Here is a 13903-nt window from a genome sequence, read left to right on the forward strand (position 1 = left end):
CAGGGGGGGGGGGGGGGCAGCCCCTCTATCCTCCCCCTCCATCTCTCCTATATACTGGGGGGCAGCCCCTCTATCCTCCCCCTCCATCTCTCCTATATACTGGGGGGCAGCCCCTCTATCCTCCCCCTCCATCTCTCCTATATACTGGGGGGCAGCCCCTCTATCCTCCCCCTCCATCTCTCCTATATACTCGGGGGCAGCCCCTCTATCCTCCCCCTCCATCTCTCCTATATACTGGGGGGCAGCCCCTCTATCCTCCCCCTCCATCTCTCCTATATACAGGGGGGGGGGGGGGCAGCCCCTCTATCCTCCCCCTCCATCTCTCCTATATACTGGGGGGCAGCCCCTCTATCCTCCCCCTCCATCTCTCCTATATACTCGGGGGCAGCCCCTCTATCCTCCCCCTCCATCTCTCCTATATACTGGGGGGCAGCCCCTCTATCCTCCCCCTCCATCTCTCCTATATACAGGGGGCAGCCCCTCTATCCTCCCCCTCCATCTCTCCTATATACAGGGGGGGGGGCAGCCCCTCTATCCTCCCCCTCCATCTCTCCTATATACTGGGGGGCAGCCCCTCTATCCTCCCCCTCCATCTCTCCTATATACAGGGGGGCAGCCTGACTGCAGACAATGAGCGCCTCATCCATCCTCCTGAGGGCGAGCACCTGCGCACTGCTCCACACCAGCGCATCTGCATACTCCCGGCGCGCGCCGCCTCTGATTGGTCGGACGTTTGTTGTGCTCTTAGAAGGCGCCCGCTGATTGGCTGTGGCGGCCGCCGCTCCTCGCTGCACCTGACGCTTCCTGAAGTCTGGCTCAATGTGTCGGAACTGCCATGTTCCTGGTGGAGAATTAAATGTCGGAAGGGGGAGAGGCCGGGGCGAGCGGAGCGGAGGGACAGGTGAGTGTCAGCCCCCCGGCATCATACACCCCCCGCAGTCACCTCACACATCGGGCACACACCCACCTAGTGCACCTGCTGACATGGCTGAGCCCCATATACCTGAGCACCTCATATACATCTCTGTAACCCCCAACATTTACCTCATACATTATATGTGCCCCCCAAATCTAACGTACAGACACCGCATATATATATTTATTATACAGGAATCTCTATAGCCTAGACCCCCAACATTTTCCTCATACATAATATAAATACCCCAAATGTGACCTATACACCCTGTATCTAATATATATATATCCCACATGTATGATATGTAATATATAGATATCGCTCATAAATATGTGCCCCCCTATCATACCACACATATATATATATACACACACAGTCATGTCATTGTTATATGATGTATATACCTTTACTATTTATAGCTGTCATGTATGATATATAATTTATGCAGATGTATACACCCTTTATCTAATATGTGTGTGGATAAATATATATATATACCAACACCACCACTTATGATATATAAGTATGTGTACCCCAAAATTATGTGTCGTCTCATGTTTGACCCCCACTACATCTACTCCTCCTCCTGACTCTTTACCTCCACACACCCCCATGACGGCCGTGGTCCCTGCTGCCCCCTTGTATGACGGCCGTGGTCCCTGCTGCCCCCATGTATGGCGGCCGTGTTCCGTGCTGCCCTCCTGTATGACGGCCGTGTTCCGTGCTGCCCTCCAGTATGACGGCCGTGTTCCGTGCTGCCCTCCTGTATGACGGCTGTGTTCCGTGCTGCCCTCCAGTATGACGGCCGTGTTCCGTGCTGCCCTCCTGTATGACGGCCGTGTTCCGTGCTGCCCTCCTGTATGACGGCCGTGTTCCGTGCTGCCCTCCTGTATGACGGCCTTGTTCTGTGCTGCCCTCCTGTATGACGGCCTTGTTCTGTGCTGCCCTCCTGTATGACGGCCGTGTTCCGTGCTACCCTCCTGTATGACGGTCGTGGTCTCTGCTGCCATCCTGTATGACGGCCGTTTTCCCTGCTGCCACCCATATGACGGCCGTGTTCCCTGCTGCCCCCGTGTATGACGGCTGTGTTCCCCGCTGCCCCCCGTATGAGGTTTGTTTTCCCTGCCGCCCTCCTGTATGGTGCCCATGTTCCCTGCTGCCCCCGTGTATGACGGCCGTGTTCTTAGCTGCCTCCTCAGTTCCAGCAGTTGCTCCATATATCATCTTATATGTATGGAGCACATCAGCGGCCTTGTCCTCTATGCTGATATATATATATATATACACACACACACACATGCACATATTGCTGTTGACATCCCTGCAGCCCCCTCATTGTGGCCCGCTTTCTATATAACATTTGCTATTCTTGTGCATGAGACGTCCCTGCAGCTCCTTCCCGTCCTCCTCCGCCTCCTCTTAGACAGCGTTATAATCCCTCTGCTCTCTATCTGCTCATTGTATCCCAGCGTCCCTACAAAATCCTTACAAATGGTATCTGTTCCTGCAGACCCTCCTCCCTCTGTATACAGGCACGGTCACATACACCACATACTATTCCGCCCTCTCCCGTATATTCATGGAGTGCTGACCTATATCTCCCTCTTGTCTTTGGAACAATGTTTATAGAGTATAGCGGTGCCTGTGATTTGTGAAACATTGTATCACCCTATGCTCTGGGTGCTGGACTATTATGTCATTCCTACATATTAGGGCAGAATGATGTGTCTGTATTCATTCTGAATTGTATAACGCGCCATTTTTGCATAATTTTGATTTGCAGATATGTTAAATTTAAACATCACTAAAACAGCAAAAAAATAAACAAAAAAGAAAACAGAACAAGCACGGATTGAATATGGATGAATTGTTTGTATGGTTATTTATGGCTCTGATAAGTACAGTGTACTCCCTGGATCCCAGCTCAGTGCTACTAAGATTGCAAGTGAACCCCATAACCAACCAAGACAAGAAAGTGGGTGCAAATTGTGTCCCCTACTGTGAACTCCAACAATGGGAACACAGCGATATGTGTGGTCTGACTCTTCCTATCTTGTACCTTTCACCCCCTCAGGACTACAAAGTATTTCAGGGTCTTCTATGTCCACGCATTTCTGTGTATGATGTATTACGAGGGCTCCAGCTTTATTGCTATATACGTTGTACTGCAGGTCGGTCCCGCAGGACCGATGTTTTTACCTGTGACTTTGCAGGGGTTGAATAACTACAGTATATAGCCATGTGCTGTATACATTCATCCTGTATATAGTGCACAGTGCTCACCCTTGATCCGCAGAATGGAATTACAAGCGTGGAGCCTAACATTCACCTGGTGATGTCATCAGATGGTGTACGTGAGTGGTCCCCAACCTGTGGACCTGACGTGGTTTCAACGTCTGGACATCTTTGTGCTGCCGCTGCCAGTGGCTCACCTTTCTGTCCTGTATCTGAAGCATGCCCATTGGTGATCCCATTGGATATCGTACACTAGTGGCCCCCAACTGGTGGCTGCATAACTACAACTCCCTGCTGGTATGGTGGAAGTTGTCATTTTGAAACAGAGGTTGTCAGGGCATGCAGGAAATCTCTGCCTGCCTTCATAGGGTCGCTTATAGTAAACCTAGTAAACTAGTAGTAGGAGTATTCTACATATGATTTAAAAACCGCGGGATGCTTGTTGATATGAGGTGGTAGAGCTGAGCACCGGGGTGGTGATGGAGCGTGATACGGTTTGGTGCTTTTCAGAGGTGTGCCGGATGTCTAATAAGCACTTGTGCATTATGTTTAGGTGTACACATTGCTGACCTATGACAAGGCTTGTGGTCTGATATTAGTGAGAATGCCAGTATCTGTTCCCTCAACAACCCTGGGGCTGCCTCCATGATACGCACGCTCTAGTCCCTGCATGAAGAAGCTTCTTGTTCTTGGGTGGGATGATGGAGATATTCATTGCACTGGGTGCTTTTGTGTTGTGTCAGATTGAAAACAATAGTGAAAGTGACTGCGCCGGCTGTGAAAAGTCCCTTGAGTGCACATGAGATGCTTACTATGCTGAAGGTCAGAACAGGCGCGCTCCGGATACGCTTGTACTGCGTCAATGCATGGATCTACGGTGTCCAAAACAAGGCAAACGCTCCTGTAAGATGTCACCAAATAGCGTAAAGCTCATTACGCCATCTTTTATTCCTTTTTAGATCTCAAAAACAAAGTTCAGACACATGTGCATCTTACACCTGTTAGTATACAATTCTTTCACATGTTGTTAGTATATCCAATCCCCGGGCGTTTCAGTCTTTTTCACCTTTTTTCACCCGGGTATACACTTCCGTGGTAAAGAAGAGAGAAGAGTGCCTGAGATGTGTATGTTTCCGATAAGATTAGCATGAACTAACCTGTTGATAGCCCCCTATAGTGCTGGGTGACGCAGAGGAGAAAGGTATGTGTCCATTAATTAAAATCAATGGAGAGGACGGGCCGGGTGACGCGGCAGTGCTCCTAACGGTGCTCCAGAGCAGAGTTTACCCCGAGTAACAGTGTGGGACTGGCGCCTTGGAGGAAGGTAAGAGACATGCCTTCCTCCTCAGCGCTATAGAAGGCTATCAGCAGGTTAGATTCGTCTAACCGGCTTATAGTTCCCCTTTTACGGAGTGCACGGGCTTACTTGACTTACATATAATGTAAAGCGTCTGATGCAGAATAGTAAATCTCACTCAAGCTTTATTGGTAAAGGACATACTAAATTTTTCTCTATCTTTATAGCTCTACCGGGTGACTTATTGGTCATGTGACCATTAACCTTTAGGACAAGGTTGTCAAACTCAGGCCCTCCAGCTGTGGAAAAACTACAGTTCCTATCATGCCTGAAAAGTCAAAGCTTTTGCTTTGGTTGTCCAGGCATGATGGGAATTGTAGTTTTGCCACAGCTAGAGGGCTGCAAGTTTGACACCTTTGCTTTAGGATATGTTCATATGGGAATGAAATTTTGACTTCCCTATTGAAGGTAATTGAGAAAATGTCATCTCCAACCTGTGGCTGGTGGCTTCCCTTTAGCTGCAACCAGGACAAGCATCTTGGTTACTCTATATATAGAGGAGTGTCTGCTCCTCTGTAGTTGTGGCCTTTGTCTTTTGGATAAGGTTATTGGATGTTGGTAAAAACATTATATTCTGTATAGATAACTGGTGTTATGTGAGAGTCATTTTACTAAGAGTAATATTTAATTATATAGCGCAGACATATTCAGCAGCTTTGTACAGTGTACAGATAGTTGGACACTACAACAATGACCCCTGTAATTTGTGTCTTGCCAGCTATTGCAGAACTACAACTCCCAGCATGGCCTGACATCCCTTTAGCTGCCTTGTCATGCTAGGAATTGTAGTTTCGCAACAGCTGGGGAACAGTGCACAAACTAATCAGCCGTCCAAACAATAGGAGTGAGTACCCTGCTCTCAGGAGCTTACAGTCTATGCGAATATGACGAGGGTGATAGTCTTGTAGAGTTGGAGCCTCCTGTGTCCTTTACACCAAGGACGCACATGTCTCGTGGATAGCCCGGACTTCAGCATTACCGTCAGTGTACACAAATGAGATTATTGAATTGGTCATGCAATATTCATGGATGTGACTGGTACAGGTCTGGAATAAATTGATTTTCTGTTCATATAAAAGTAAGGTCTGTCTCGGGCCGTGTGCACACTGAGACTCGAATAAACATTAATAGACATGAGCCTCATACTGTCAGCTAGAACGTTTCTAGCTGCTGTTAGTTACTGGCTATTTGGCCACTGACTACTATGGTAAATGTGGTGCAATTTATGGTCAGGGTTTTTTTTCCTTCAACCTTTTAAATTGCTTATTTATCGTGACGGAGATCGACGTCCTGACATCAGACACTGCAGGAAAGTAGTTTTGACATCTCTTATCTGCTCTGGCATTGTTGTGCTCAGGCTGAAGGAGACAGAAGAAAAGCGGCTTCTCAGCTCTTCCTGATGGGATGGATCTGTAACATTAGCGCTGCGCTCACTGATCTACATGAAAGGTTACAAATATCTTTTCCCTATAAAGTGGAACAGTGGAAGGGATTTATCTTAATTGTTGCAAAGTAATGGAGCAAGTTCCCTGAACAGTCATATTCCAGCTCCTTTTTTTTTTTCTTTTCTTAATTTTTAATTTTCTTTCAAAAACACAGACAGTCTTGTCTATGGGCTGTACCCAGTATTGCAGCTAAGACCTTTTCCATTAAGAGACTGTGCTGCAGCACCAGACACAACCACTGGACAAGAGCGGCGCCATCTTCATTTCTGCATGGTATAAGACCACTTTCTCTACTGTTTTCTAACTGATACATTGATACCTATGGAAGGTAAATGAACATCACGTTTTGGTGCGCCCTCGCTGGGATACCTTCATAATCCATGGCATACCCATGGTGCCAGACACAGGCTTTAACAGATGAAGATTGCCTACTAGTCACTATGTTTAGTTTGTTTCACAAGTGTATATGCTTTGTTTGCAGCGTATAATAGTGTAGTGTAGTGTGCTATGCAGAACAGGGTTAACAGGCTAAGAGTCCTATTACACGGAGCGATTTTTAATGACTAACGATAAACGATTGCAAACAAGATTGTTTAACGTTAACCTAAAATTGTTCACCTTATTACACAGAACAATAGTCATTAGATACAATCGTTATTGCGATCGTTACTATGACCGTTTATTCCATCTGATCCCAACAAAAACAATGAACGATGTGCAATTACAGTGAACGATAAGTGAACAAATGCGGAACTTGAGCGAACGAATGTGGAATTAAAGCAAACGATTAACGATAATTTTATGTTCAGATCTAAATCAATGATCAACAACATATGAACGATTTCTCAAGCGTTGTCTGCAATTACACAGAACAATTATTGTTTAAGTTCGAACGATATGACGAATTTTCGCACAATAATCGTCCTGTGTAATAGGGCCCTTATTGGTGTGGTCCGACTGCCGGGAACCCATCAACAGAGGGAAGTTAGTGCTGCCCGCATGTACCGGCAGCCATTTCTCCTGCCCTTCCGTCATCACTGTGTGAGTCTGTGTGTATATCCAGCACAGTTTACAATGTCTCCGTCATTCACATCCTCTCTGTGTGTTTTATATATACAGCACCGTCACATCTCAGAATACTTCCCTTTCTTGTGAGGTTTTTCTTGTCTCTGGTTATGTCAGGACTCCGCCGGTTCAGCCAGGAAGGAAGATGGTATTTGTTAAGTTTCTTACTACATGTGTTTTTGTGATTTTTGTCATTGGGTAAAACATTAGTGTGAAGGAGATTTTGTTCTTTGTCTCTCATGGAATAATTCAATTACTGTAAAGCCAGAATGATAATTTCAAGGAGACGACACCAAGGTGACTCCGTCCTGCTCAGGGGGAGGTGCATCTCCATCAGGACTATAAGATTGTCACGATTGTGTGACCATAGCCCAGTGACTTGTGAGGTCAGATGATTCATCCACGGTGAAAATTGCCTTGTGATTAAATCTAATGAAATAGTGAGATCACCACCTGCTGTAAGGGGGTGGGGGCGTCATTGAGGGGACTTTCCACATCTTCAAGATGTCTGCTTGCTTTCAGTGAATGGAAATATCCATGCTTGCATCCTGAGGCTGAAAACCTGTACAGACCTAATCGGATCAAGCAGCTATTCATCTGAAGGGTCTTTTATTGGGGAATATTTCATTTTTTGGATTGGGTTCCAATAGAGAAAGCTGGCCTATATGTGCATTGTAAGTAACGCTGCTGTTAAATCTGTTAGGTTTGTGAACTATGGCGCACCCAGCTGTAGTCTTACCGCTGTGTATCCTTTGGTTGGTCCAGTTTAAAGTGCGCCTATCATTTGAGAAAAACTTTTTGACTTGACAGACGTTTCATTGGTCGGAGTCTGGGCATCAGAACCTTACCAATCCCTAGAACAGTGACGAGGAACCTTCGGCCCTCCAGCTATTGCAAAACTACAATTCCTATCATTCTGAAGCTTTGACTGTCCAGGCATTACGGAAATTGTAGTTTTGCAACAGCTGGAGGGAAAAATTTTCCCCCTGCCTGTTCTGGAATGAGTGGGGAGAAGTGCTCTGCTAGGTGCTTCTTACCGCATCTCGCTACTCGCAGCATGAGAAGGCCTTATAAACTTGCTAAAGTGTCTATCTCCAGTCAGGGAGTGAAGCGCTTACCCAAGCTCTTCTCCCCACTCATTTATTTATTTGTCCTACTGTGTGAATCGAAATTGTTGGGCAAAACTTTTTCAGCTTTAGTTTTCCATTATTATTACTGTGTTTTTTTATAAACTCCTTTCTTGATGACCAATCTGAAGAAGATTCTTAAGTGGTGAGGTCTACAGGTCGTATTCACTGTGGCCGCTCGGCCATGAGACCATCGCCATCACAAGTGCGGCTCTTGAGGAGACACAAGACGCAGGGCGACCTCTGACTGCTGTATTGTGCTTTTGCCTGAGAACATTTTTTTGGCTGAGTTTTTGGAAGCTGAACTTCATCTGAGTGTTGAAAGGAGCAGACAATGAGGCATTGACCAGCGCCAGGGGAAAGCATTGTTACCTGCCCTTCAAGCGTAATATTTTACTTTCTGCAGACGAGAACGTTGCTGATTTATACCACACACTTGAGATGCAGTTCTGGGGCTGACAAAGAGTCGCTTTCTTAGAAGATTAAGGGACGGATTAGCGGGGAGCAGGTACACTGCAGCAAGTATGTACAGGTGGACACCGTGGAGAAAGGCCAGGCACTGTTTACTGACTGCCGAAATGTATGTTTACATAGGCTTCTGTGCTCTTACTGGTAGCATGGCACAACGTATAATACAGAGATCAGATGTCAGCTTTGATCGGTGCGGAGTACGGGAAATATACCAGGTGAGAGCCAAAAATCTCTAAGTTTCTCCACAATGGAGGCCATCATTTCTGGTACTTGGAAGAAGTGACAACCGGGTGCCTTGTACTATATATTATTATTATGGTGCCAACATATGCCGCATTATTGCACAAACCTTATTTTTTCTCAAATTGGTCCGTGTGGAGGTAAACACCGAAAGATACAGCACCCTGGAACTGCTGAGCAGCAATGTCAACCACTGAGTCGCGGTGCTGTTGAACCAAACCCCCCCCGGACCACTGAGCCGCGGTGCTACCCCCGGACCACTGGACTGAGGTGCTGCGAACATTTTTTTTTTTTATGCTGATACAAGATGTTTGAAAAAATTGGTTGTATAAAATGGTGGCTTCGTTGCATTTCAGCACTGGGGCCCTGGGTTCAAATCTACCCATGTATAACATCTGTGTGGAGTTGCATGGTCGCCTTAGGTCAATTTTTGAAAGTCCTATAGAGAATGAAAGGAGCAGTGGTCAATCATGTACTTGTCTACTCCATTTACTTAGGGGGCAATCCACCTCCTTTCCCATTAGTTGTAACCCCACTGATTTACGAGTTTTAGGATAGGGGGTTACAGGATCAATTTTCTTGATAAGTAGAATGAGGAGGATGGACAGGAAGTGCCATGTGCCTCTCTCTCCGTGTCTTTGTACCATAGACTATATTGTGCAGCTGTCTCATTCTGTTTTCCTGGCTGATCAGAAGCCGATCACTCAGACCCCAAACAATAAAATTTGTTATGTGTTTGTAATGTGCCAATATAAAGGGGTTTACCTATATGCAAAATGTATTACCTATCTACAGATGAAGTGACAAGTGTGTGACTGCTAGGACCCCTATGGTCACATAAATGGACACACTAAGAATGTAGGAGTGACAACTATAGTCTAGTAAAGTGATGGGGAACTTTCCGCTCTCCAGCTGTTGCAAAACAACAATTCCCATCATGCCTGGATAACCAACAATATAGCTTTAGCTGCCCAGGTATGATGGGAATTGTAGCTTTGCAACAACTGGAGTGTGGCAGGTTCCCCACTAACAAGGACCTAGGACGTTCCCATCCCCGCTCTGGTGATTTGTGGTGGGACTCTCATCAATCTACCTCTCAACCTATTCTGTTGACTTTTTTTACAGAATATATTTTCAGTTAAAAATAATCAGGTGTCTTGGATGGTTAAATGATGGTTAAGTGTTTAGAGTGACTCTCCTGGAGTCAAATAATTTGTTGGGAGAAAAAAGGTTCACTTGTAATTTAGGCCTCATTCACATACCTGTATTTTTTGGCAATTACGATCAAAGTCCCACAGATTCCTATGGCCCTATTCACACGTCCGTGATCTGTGGTGCAGAAAAATACTATGGGGCGTTCCATAATCTGCGGAAGCGTCTGTAATATCCACCACTAATACGGATCTGTGATTCTAGCTAGTGGCATCATTTTTATTATTTTCATGTCCATAGATTCCGCCTGCTATCCACCTCTACAATCCACTAAAAATTACAGATTGGGCATCTTTTTTTTTCTGTAAGTGCGTTTTAAGAAACTCAACCTTATAACATGTTACTAATGACTCATGGGACTAAAATAGCGGATCCCATTTATTTCTATGAGCGAATCCGCAAGAAAATCTGGGTCCGCACTAGGACATGTCCTTTTTTCATATCCAGGATTGGTTTGCATCCTTGTAATCTACTGATAGCCCAGTAGACATCAATGTTCTCTAATTGTGCGTTTACACGGAACGATTATCATTCGAATTTTCGCAATAACTATCGCATTTGAGCGATTATCGGCTGGTGTAAACAGCGAACGATCAAACGACGAGCGAGAAATCGTTCATTGTGATCTTTCAACGTGTTCTCAAATTGTCGTTGGTCGATCGCTAAAAATTTGCAGCTCGCTTTGTGTAAACAGTCTTTCGAAGATTCACCCTATGTGTGAGATGGGCATAAGCGATTTTTAAAAAAGATCGCAATAACAATTTTTCCAACGATTTTTCTAATCGTTGCTTCAAAATCGTTAAACGATTGATTGGGCGAATTGTCGCTTCATGTAAACAGACCATAACTCGAGTATAGAAATACGGATCCATAGATTATGGCACATGGGAATAAGGCCTGAATGTTTCCTGCCTGTTCAGTCCAGCACTGAGCATCACATGTAAAAGCGCAGCGTCTACCTGGCCGTGATGACTGGAGAATGTGCGTCAGCATTACAGCGAGTGCAGGAAATAACCAGAATACACGGTAAACAAGCCGGGATTGTCTGACAGATGCTCTCTGTACTACTCTCTGTATCTTGTTCATCTTCACACGTTCGTTCTGTACATTCGCTGACTGTTCTTATTGTGGACGGCGTGATCTCTCCAGTAATTACCAACCTGGATGGAAGACTGCGGCTCTAATGAAATACACCCGATAGGCGGCAACGTCACGAAACGTGAAAATGTGTGTGTTGTATTACATTACATCCAGCCTGGGGGTCAGAGTTGTCCCATATGTTTTTATTTAAAAAATAAAATTCTGAGACTAAAATCGATTAGCCGTGCCAAAAGTCCAACACAGACTCTGTGCGATTGTCCCCGGGTGCAAATCGATTCTAGAATCAGCCGATTGATTCATTCCTATCTGCAGTCACAATACGGGGTCTGGGGGTTTCATGACTGCAGATCACTCCCAGATGTAGGGCTGGGACCACAGCGGAGGACATTGCTGTCGATTGGCACAGGTCAATATACGAGGATTGGGTTATACAAATATCCACACTTTGCAAACTTTAGGTTGTGTGCACACATTGCTGTATTGTTGCAGCACTGTATCCTTCTAGTGAAATTGCATCACATGTGAATACCGCTTTATATAGTAATAGTGGTCAGTCCATGGAGGATTCGGCTCAAAATCCACATTTTCTTGTAGTGATTTAGCAGCAGTTTTACCACGGACATGTGCAAAAATCCATAAGGGCTTTGTATTGTAACCCGTGGTCTATTTTTAGCAGAAAAACCACCCATGTGTGAATGTACCATAAGGATAAATTTATATGGGACGGAGAAGCTGTGGATTTTACCTGCATGTTCAATACATGACGATGGGAGTCACAAGTCTCATCCATGGGCTGTGCTTATATCCCACACTGAGCGAGCTGGGGACTTCATCCATTCCTAGGGTGATTCTGGGAAATGAGGTTTTGAAAATGTTTGCTGGAAAGATCCAGTAGAAATCACAGCTAGGTATATAGATAGGTATATAGACAAAACAAAATCTTCTTAAAAATCTGCTATTTAGAGTAAGGTTGGGATGGGAGATGGTGGCTGCTGGGACGGTTCTCCTCTTCTCATCTGTCAGCATTGTGCCAGTCTAGCTATATAGATGACAGCTGTTTATTGGTTGCCATGTATTACAGCATTAGCTTTATTAGCGATGCCTGCCCCATACTCTTCTTCCCTATCCAGGTTCCTGGGCAGGCGATGGCACTTGTGGATTTACTGATGCAGAGACAACTCTATGTCATGTTGAAGCCAACCCTGGTCAGGGGACAATGCTGGTGAATGTGTGTCTGAGAGCTGGTGATAGCGCCTCTACATGGGACTCAAATAGTAAAAATATACAGCAAAAAGCAGGAGCGGACAGGGATAGACTATTAGATCTGGACTCTAGTAGGACATAATATAGTGTGGAGAACCTGTTATCGTTTTTTTTTTGTTTTTTTTTAAAGGGTATGTGCACACTGAGGAAAAGGTGAGGAATCCGCTCTTATTTCAGCTTGAAATTCCTTGAAGTTCATAAAAAATATGAACAGAGCAATATCCCATTGTGTTCGATGGGATTTCCACTCTGTTGTTCACACTGCAGAATTTTAGAGCAGAAATTTCTGCCGCAGATCAGCTTTCTGCCCAAAGAATTGACATGTCAATTCTTTGGGTGGATTCTGCTTGAGGAATCCTATAGAGGTCAATGGGGGCTAAAATTCTGCTTGAATTCCGCATGCATTCTGCCCCTATTCTGCCAGAGCAGAATAGGTGAGGAATTTCAAGCAGGAATTCCTCTACAATTCCTCAGTGTGCACATCTCCTTATGTGCACACTGAGCAATTCTCAAGGAATTGTAGCTGAAAGATTTCTGCTAGAAATTCCTCGCCTATTCTGCTCTGGCAGAATTTGAGCGGAATCTAAGCCCCATTGACATCTATATAATTCCTCTGGCAGAATCCCCCCCCAAAGAATTGACATGTCAATTCTTTGGACGGAAAGCGGATTCCGTGCGGATTCTGGATTGAATTCCGGACGGAAATTTCCGCAGTGTGCACGGACAGACGGAAATCCCTTTCCCCGTGGGAATTGCTCAGTGTGCACATACCCTGAAGGAGTAAGGCTGGATTCACGCTGTTTTTGCAATTTCTTTTTTGTGTGCATTTGTTTTGATCCGTTTTTCCATTGATTTTTTATTATAAAAGACGGATCAAAACAAAAACATGGTCAACTACATTTTTGTGTACTCTAAAAAAATAAAAAATAAGAACGCGTTTGGATTTTTTTTTTATAATACAAGTCAGTGGAAAAATGGATCAAAATGGATGCACACATGCATCCATTTTCTGCATAATAAGGATGAAAAGAAATGTACAGCAAAAACACAGTGTGAACCCAGCCTTAGGGTTTGTTCACACTACAAATTCGGTGCCGAGAATCCCTGCTGAATCCCTCCTGCTATGTCTTTGAATAGAAGGGCTCGTGCACCTCAGCTCTCCGGAGCCCTCCCATTCAAAGACATAGCAGGAGGGATTCGTCGCGCAGTCCGCGGATCGAGGTTCCCGGCGGAATCTCAACCCTGAATCCGTAATGTGAGCAGGCCCTAATCCGGCTACTACTACTAATATTTAATAATTTATCAAAAACATAAACTCTTCGTACTGTCCTCGTCTCTAGTATTTCCAGGATCGGGGTCGGCACGGGACATTGCCTGCACAGCCAAAATTCTATCCTATAGACTGTAGTGGCGGGGTGGCGGGGGGGGGAATCTGCTTTTAGCATATGGACCACTTCATGATGTCTTCATG

General features: G+C 45.2%; 1 protein-coding gene across 3 annotated transcripts in view; it reads left to right on the forward strand.

Moving 5' to 3' along the window:
- The first annotated feature begins 800 nt into the window (after positions 1-800).
- RALGPS1 (Ral GEF with PH domain and SH3 binding motif 1) overlaps positions 801-13903 on the forward strand; it is a 309463-nt gene continuing 296360 nt past the window's right edge. For all 3 annotated transcript variants that reach the window (XM_069986819.1, XM_069986820.1, XM_069986821.1), the window contains exon 1: positions 801-901. The gene's annotated coding sequence lies outside the window, so the exon portion shown is untranslated. The remainder of the gene's footprint in view (positions 902-13903) is intronic.

Source organism: Dendropsophus ebraccatus, chromosome 10 (genome assembly GCF_027789765.1).
Source record: "Dendropsophus ebraccatus isolate aDenEbr1 chromosome 10, aDenEbr1.pat, whole genome shotgun sequence".
In the NCBI taxonomy this organism is placed as follows: domain Eukaryota; kingdom Metazoa; phylum Chordata; class Amphibia; order Anura; family Hylidae; genus Dendropsophus; species Dendropsophus ebraccatus.